The sequence below is a fragment of the Pteropus vampyrus genome, unplaced genomic scaffold (genome assembly GCF_000151845.1).
Source record: "Pteropus vampyrus isolate Shadow unplaced genomic scaffold, Pvam_2.0 Scaffold83, whole genome shotgun sequence".
NCBI classification, from domain to species: domain Eukaryota; kingdom Metazoa; phylum Chordata; class Mammalia; order Chiroptera; family Pteropodidae; genus Pteropus; species Pteropus vampyrus.
In genome coordinates, this window is record NW_011888864.1 from 2,982,875 (window position 1) to 2,990,614 (window position 7,740).

Below are 7,740 nucleotides of genomic sequence, written 5' to 3' on the forward strand. Positions count from 1 at the left end.
AAGAATAAAAAAATATTTGCACTACATTTGGTCAAGATTCTATATTAGAACCACAATTATAAAAATGGAAGAAAGTTCTTAGCATAGAAAGCAATCAATAAAAGCTTAAGATACTAGGTTAGTAATTTTACGTTCCTTAATGTTTCTGAATTTTTCCCTTCATCTCCCATTACAAGACCACATTTCCCTACTTTAAATTGATATTATTGTCATATTAAGTGTGTTTTAGTCTTTTAAAATAGCAAACACATATTTTCATTTAAATATTTTCTCTATAAATCATTTTAGAGAACACTCTATATGAGGGCTGTTTCAAGGTTTTCGAATTGCACTGTGGACAAGCAATAAGAAGTATTATTTATTGAATACTTCCTATATGTCATTTACTGTGCTAAGTGTTTTACATTTTTTGTCTCATTTACCACCATCAACAGTCCTTTGAGACAGTTTTAATTTCTCCCATTTTATGGGTGAATAATCCAAGTTTCAGAGGTAATCTTCTCAGGTTCACTCAGCTACTAATGATGAGGTATTACAATCCAGGTCTGTTTAATTCATATAATATACTCTAAGTCACTATCTTGTACTTTTTAAAACACAGAATCCATCAAATAGTTCTTAGAATTTATAAACAAAGGATGGTGAATAAATGGCACGTGAGCTGCCATTCCTTGACCTTAAGCCAATGAGAAACATCACTAATCAATAATCTCCCCTATTTTCAGGTAGTTATTTAACATTCTCTTATGTAAGCAAATAACATTAACTCAATTTGCAATTTTTTGGTATTGACCGTCAATAAAAAAGTAATTTTTATACATTTTTAGTTGAGTTTCATATTATTAACTTTTTCCTCTCCTCTTTAAAAATTTGTTCTCAAAGAACTACTTTGTAATAGATCCGAGTTTAGAAGAAAGTCAAAGTATCTTGTAATAGAATTCTCTACCATCCAATATAATACTTTTCAAAAAACTAAATGGAAAGAAAAACCTCCAGAATTAGTCTTATCTCATACTTTAACAGCTTTATCCCATATTAAGGTAACAATAAAATAAATGCACAATATTATCTCTCTACTCTCAGGGCTTCCAAACTCTTATCACTAGTTTGAAAATTATTTATTTAGCAGTTTCTAAAATCTCCCTTTAGGAGGATTTGCCTTGTTCTGTTCATCTTGAAGATGGACAATAATAAAGTGCCGTCTTTCTCTATAAGGTGGAAGAATAATATTAAGTAATTATGGTTTTGCTCCTTACGTTGACCTCATTATATTCTTTAAATATATTAATTTTGATTGAAATAAATCTGTGAATATATAAATATATGAATACAAAGAGAGAGAGTATGAAAGAACATGACTTATTTAAGTCGTCTGTGAAGATTTTAACATTTTAATTAGATGTTTATATTGTCTCTCTTAAACCTACAAATATTGGCTCTGATATACTTCTACTCCAGCCCAACCACTATTTACTGTATCCTCGAAGGAAACGCCAAGTGAGAACTGCAGAAGCAAGACTAAGTCAATTCACAGATGCAGAAGAGAAAATTATGTGTTTATTCTTTTCAACCCACAGATGCTTAAAAGAAAAATAGTGTTTTTGTTTTAAGCCACTAAATTTTAGAAGTTTTGGTATGCAGCAATAAAAAAAAGCTGAAACAAACTTGAGGAATCTATTAATCAATTATGATATATAGAATACATTAGAATCCCTGGTATAAGAAAATTCAGGCAATGACCATTGGGTATTTATGCATATTAAATAATTATTGTTAACTTTCGAGGTCTGGTAATGATAACTTGGAGAGTAATCTAAAGAGATTGATTAAACTTTTCTTCAGCTTAGTTTTCTCATGTATTAAATACGAGTAATATAGAGAATTCAAATGAAAATAATATGTATATATATCTAGCACAGTAACTAAGCCATATTAGTTTCTTGATAAATTTTAGTCCCCTCATACTGTATTATTGTAATCAAATATTTACATAAAATAATATCTAATAACCTCAAAAATTAGAAAAATGAGCGAAACGGAGTTAGAAAGGACGGTATCAGAACATGGGATAATTTTGAGGAAAGCATAAGAAGAAACAGTCCAGGCTTTGTTGAGCATTCATCAAGAAGCAATCCTTAAGATAGACAAGGAAATGTTCATACTTAATCTTATTTAATGCTAAAAACCAACCATAATAAAATCAGGACTGAAACAATAGTAGTATTAAGGATATCTTGCCTGTGAATAAGTTGAAATTGAAAATTTTATGACTAAGGATAATCAAGTGACAACTATATTATGGTACAGAATACAGAAATATTAATGAATTTGAACAATAACTAGGTATACTGAATGGTAAGGTGATTTCTGTTCTCTAGGTCAAAGGAAGTTCCTGATGGGCTATGTTTATAAGAAATCACTTGTTTCTGTTTCTTTGTCAGACTCTTTTGAAAGAGGTTGTGAAAGAGCCAATATAAATACTGTTACTGGACAGCATTTCACTTTCTATTTAAATATATTGCATTTAAATACGTTTAAATGGAAAGAACAGAAATTTCTAATGCTTTCCTATTAATCATTAAATTCATTTATTGCTGTTCAATTTCTAAGAAACATGTGAGGTGGTTTACAAAGTAAAACATATATAATAAGATGAACATTTAGAAATTGAAAACCAGGTCCAAAAGGGGTATGGGGGAAGGAAAGCAATATACAAAACCAATTTCACATGGCTGTTATATATAGCAACATTTGATAAAAATTAAATGCAGGCTTTTCACTGGCTGATATAGAATAGCTGGTAGTAGACTAGTTCCCCTTCCTCATCAATTAGAAAAGCAGAATAATAGAGAAAAAAACTATAAGAATGCAATGAGAGTTGCTGAAACAAAATCTAGAGCAACTAAGACTGCTGAGAGAAAAGAACCTTTTAGAAGTGAGCTAACCTTCGGCCATCAAATTTACTATGGAGCAATTTTCTAATTCTGGGTGATTACAGAAGATTGACTGTTCAGTTATGTGCCCATAGAAGACAACTGCTGAGAGAAAAATAGAATGGTCAATATTATTGCAGAGATCTGAGGGTCACAAACATAGCTGATTTTTCTCTAAGTACATTTGCTGAATACTAGGATTCTATGAGGATGAGACTAAATACTTATGTCGAAAGCCCACAGAAAAAAAAGCAGAGTGTTTTGTTAGTTTTCTGAGACAAGAATATGATTTTTTTATGAATAAGGGCCTCAGGGAACCCACTATGACCTTATTTAAAACCCTAAGGGACGAGCGAGATCATAGATAGAGTTGGTCTTTCCAGGACTACAACACAGCTGTGTTAGAGCAAATTTCTGATTAGATTAAAATGATCTGAAACTACTGTATCTGCTGAGAGCGGCCTTTTTTTTCTGTAAAGGGCCATGTAGTAAATATTTTTGGTTTAGTGGGCCATAAAGTGTCCTCCTGAAGCTTCTTAGCTATGCCAATTTATTGTGAATACAGTCATAGACAATATGTAGATGAATGAGTGTGGTTATGTTCCAATAATACGTTATTTATAAAAACAGGAAACTAGCCAGATTTGGCCCGTGAGCTATAGTTTGCCAAGCCCTGGCCTAGAGGACGATTATATTACCTGAAGGCTTCAAAAATTTTATATGCCAAATTGATATCTGGCATTCAGTAAAATTGCTAGTTGCACCAAATGATAGAACTGAAAGCTAAGAGGGAGAGAGAGAATGAAAAATGAAGCAAAGAAACAAACCTATAGGTGAGCCAGAAATTGAAGTCAGCTGACTAAGTTTTTGAAATAACTACGATAATTTTTTTTCAAAAAAACGGATACAGGGGATGGACGAAGTTGATAAAAATATAAAGAATTTCAGGAATTAATTAAAATGTATAAAGGGAAAGTATATGGAGACTCTGAAACTGAAAACTAAAACACTTGAAATTAAGAACCTTTTAGGACATGTTAACAGAAGATTAGACACAGAAGACAGGGAGCAATGAAAATTACTAGAAGATATGTAAATGGAAGAAAAAGTATAAAAAATAATGAGAATAAAAGACCTAATTTTTTCAAATGAGCAAGCATAAGATTGACAGGCTACTTCTCAATAGAAATCACAAAAATCAGAGAACAATGGATTGAGTTTTTTATAGCACTAAAAGAAATAACCAAAAACCCTGACTCAGGAAAAATATCCTTGAAAAAAGAAGACAATTATTTTTAGGCAACTCTGGTAAAATTCTTATTGGTCTTGCTGTCCATAACATGAAAATCCATCTAACTGTGCATACGTATCCATTTGCTTTTCTGTATGTATGCATACTTTAATAAAAAATGTATTAACATTAAAATATAATAAAAGAAACATAAAAAATATAGAATATTTTATAAGGGTTAAGTTAATATAGTGGATAACTCCTAACAGACAGATGAACTCATAGACAGAACTCCAAGACCACGTAGAGAAGTAAATGTTTATCTCTCACACAGATTATATTATCTACATAGCATTTCTCTCAAACAGCTTCCTGTTAAAATGCTAATTCTGGATTTCCTCTCTAATGAGGCTCTGGAATACTAGCAATTATTTTATTGGATAAAGGGACCTACTTGCTCAGGGATTCAGGTAAGGATGTAGTAGGGGAACATTTCTTATGGAAATCTAGACATATCATTGATCTCCCTTGGAATGTTTCAGAACTAATCTCAATTGTTAGTTAATTCCACTCAATGCAAACTAGAAATAGCAAAACTATTTTTTCAAAAAATGGGTATGTGTGTGTGTATTTAACTTTATTTCTATATGAGCCTTTTCATTCTGATCAGTTTACTTTTCCCCAAGACTCTAACAAATGAAATTCCATTGGTACTTTTTTGGCTTGTAATCAAAAGTCATAAATTTTGATGTTCCTCTTATATTTAGCTTCTATTTACCTCCATTGTTGGCAATATCTGTTTCACTAAATCAATCATTCCATGTAATGACATCTGATTCTGATATTGATTTGCAAAAAATTGTTAAAGACCATTAATAGGTTTCTTCATTTCAGCCAGTAGCAAACTCTGATGTCATTAATTTTTAGAACTGAAAATATAATTTTCATAAATTACTTTCAAACATATATCATGGCATGTATAATTTGGTATTGTCTGAGCGAGGATTTTCATTGCTATCTTGCTTTTCTTTTCATTAATTTTTATATAAAGAATTTTTTTGAAGCCAAATAAATGATGTCTTAATAAGAAACAGAGTTTATATATATTGTAAAAATTGAGCCCGGATTTATTATTTTATTATTCTAGTTTGTTTTACAGTCTAAATATATGTATAAAAAGTATAAGATATCATATTAATGGTAAAGGAATTATCATTTCCTGGTTCTAGATTTCCACAATATCATAAGAAAATTTTATACAACTTAAACAATTTCAATTTAGATTTTATAAATTTTCGATTGAATATTTTTGGTTGTTGCTGAGCAAAAATGTCTCTATGGTTAGTCAAAACAATACCCAATTTTCTCTAGGAAACTCCATTATTTAAACTGCTTTCTTTTGCTATATTAATCACAGGATGTGTCTAATTTTTCACTTTAGTCAATTTAAACATCAAAGAAAAAATGCTGAAATCGAAATACCTCATGAAATATATTAAGTAGCAAAAAGTCTAACTCCGTTATAAAGTTGGAAAAGACTGCACAAAAGAAAATCTTTTTGAATAATTGAATAAATACTAAAGTGCTGGCAATAGCCATCAGATCATTGAGACCAAAAATAATGCGAGCATATTTCGCTTAGATGTAAAATAACAAAAAAGCATAGTGTAATCTTTCTTTGATATTATTATTCCGAAGCTTTTGTTTTCTCTCACAATCTCTAAGAAACCAAGAAAACCATTAACCAAGAGATTTCAGTATCTGTTGCTTAAAAAAACAAAATTAGCACTGAGAAGACACAGAGACACAGAATCAACAGCAACCCTGTTTGAATTCCCATGGCTATTCACTACTGCAGAAAGCCAGTTAAGCTCCTTGTGAAGGCATTAAAGGTATCAGGAGTCTGGGACTGCAGACTATTTGAAGTCAATGGAGCATTCAGACAATTAAACACAGTTTTCTATTTGGCTTAAATGAGTAATCACTTCATTTCCATTATACTATTTCTTGACATCTACAACCATTTTCATACTCTGATCCCAGAGGGAGAAAAAAAATCATCCTCAATCCAGAGCAGTGGTTGTATGTTTGTGTTCATTTGGAGGTGACTTTGTGCAGTTTGCATTATTATTTCTTTAACAGAAAAGCAAGTAAAAAATATTAATATATTTGTTTTCTTCTGAATCTTTTTTGTTTTTGTATTTTTTTTCACTCACTGGTGCCTGAAATTTGTTTGCAATAGAAAGAAGGGTCCTTCTTGTGGAACCAAAGATAATTCTATATTCTCTTTGCCTGCTGGATAAAATAGAGATGAAATCCAGGCACATTAATTAAATTAGGAAAAAGTCCCAGTTGCTTTGCAAAAATTTTATATCAGTTTCTATTTCTTATCTAAAACAATTGGGAAATCTGATTTCTAAGTTTTAATTATTATTCTTAATTAATTAGCAAAAATAAAAGTTCACATAAACTATTATATGATCATACATTACTGAATAGATGAATGGTTATAAACATGAAGTTATTTAATACATCTTACATTTAAAAAATATGTTTAAATATTTTGTTGATAATTAACTCATTATTAATCCTCAGGCCATGAAATAACTTTAGGTTAATTTACCAGTGGATTAATTTTCGGAAAGTCATAAATAATCATCATTGAGCATCTGGAAATATAATTCATGACACCTGATTCTATCCCTAGAATTTAATATGTCATGCCATATTTTTAAAGAACCAGATGGGCCCACTAGGCAGAGTTCATACCATATAAATTCTGCCACTAGTTAAAAATAGAACAGAAGTAGGCAGCTTTTGATACTTAGTAGGCCTACATAGTAGATCTGAGAAAAATCCAAAGAAATACAAAATCTTGCTAAGGGATAAAAGGTATTATATTCCAAAATAAAAGTATTTTTTGAAAATTAAGCATTCTTGTAAGTCTTCAAAATATGAAAGATGTAATCCTGGTACATTCCATATAGAGACAGAAAATAAATAACATAATTATTTTGATATAAAGTATGATTTCTGATAATTAAACAATATTTATGAATTTAAGTATGATATTTCAGAAAGAGAAATAATTTTGCAAATGATCTCTGTACATGAAAGGTATCAGTGACAAAGCTAAAGATTTTATCATGATAGTCAAGATGCAAATGAATTAATATTAGGGAAATTTGTTCCAGATTTCATGGAGAAAAGTGTGAATCTTTGATTACACATACAGTTGTAGCTGTATGATTATATGAGGCTGGGGAATGGTAATGCAAATACAAAGGCATAGTAAACATTTCTCATTTTATTCCACCTGCTTGATCTATATTTGCAAACAGCAGACAAGAAATAGTGGTCAATATTCTCTAGTTCTTATACTAGCTATACTGGAATAAGAGCCATAACTCAGTCGATTAAATAGCCGAGGTGAGACAGGAAGTCCAGTGGGAAAGGTGAAACAGAGAGACTCTTTACATACTGTTCAAACAAAACAAAAGTTAAAAGAAATCTCAAATGTTGTTACTTTGCCATCTTGAGAAATCGCCAGGTTTGTTTTTTTGGTTTGTTTTTTTG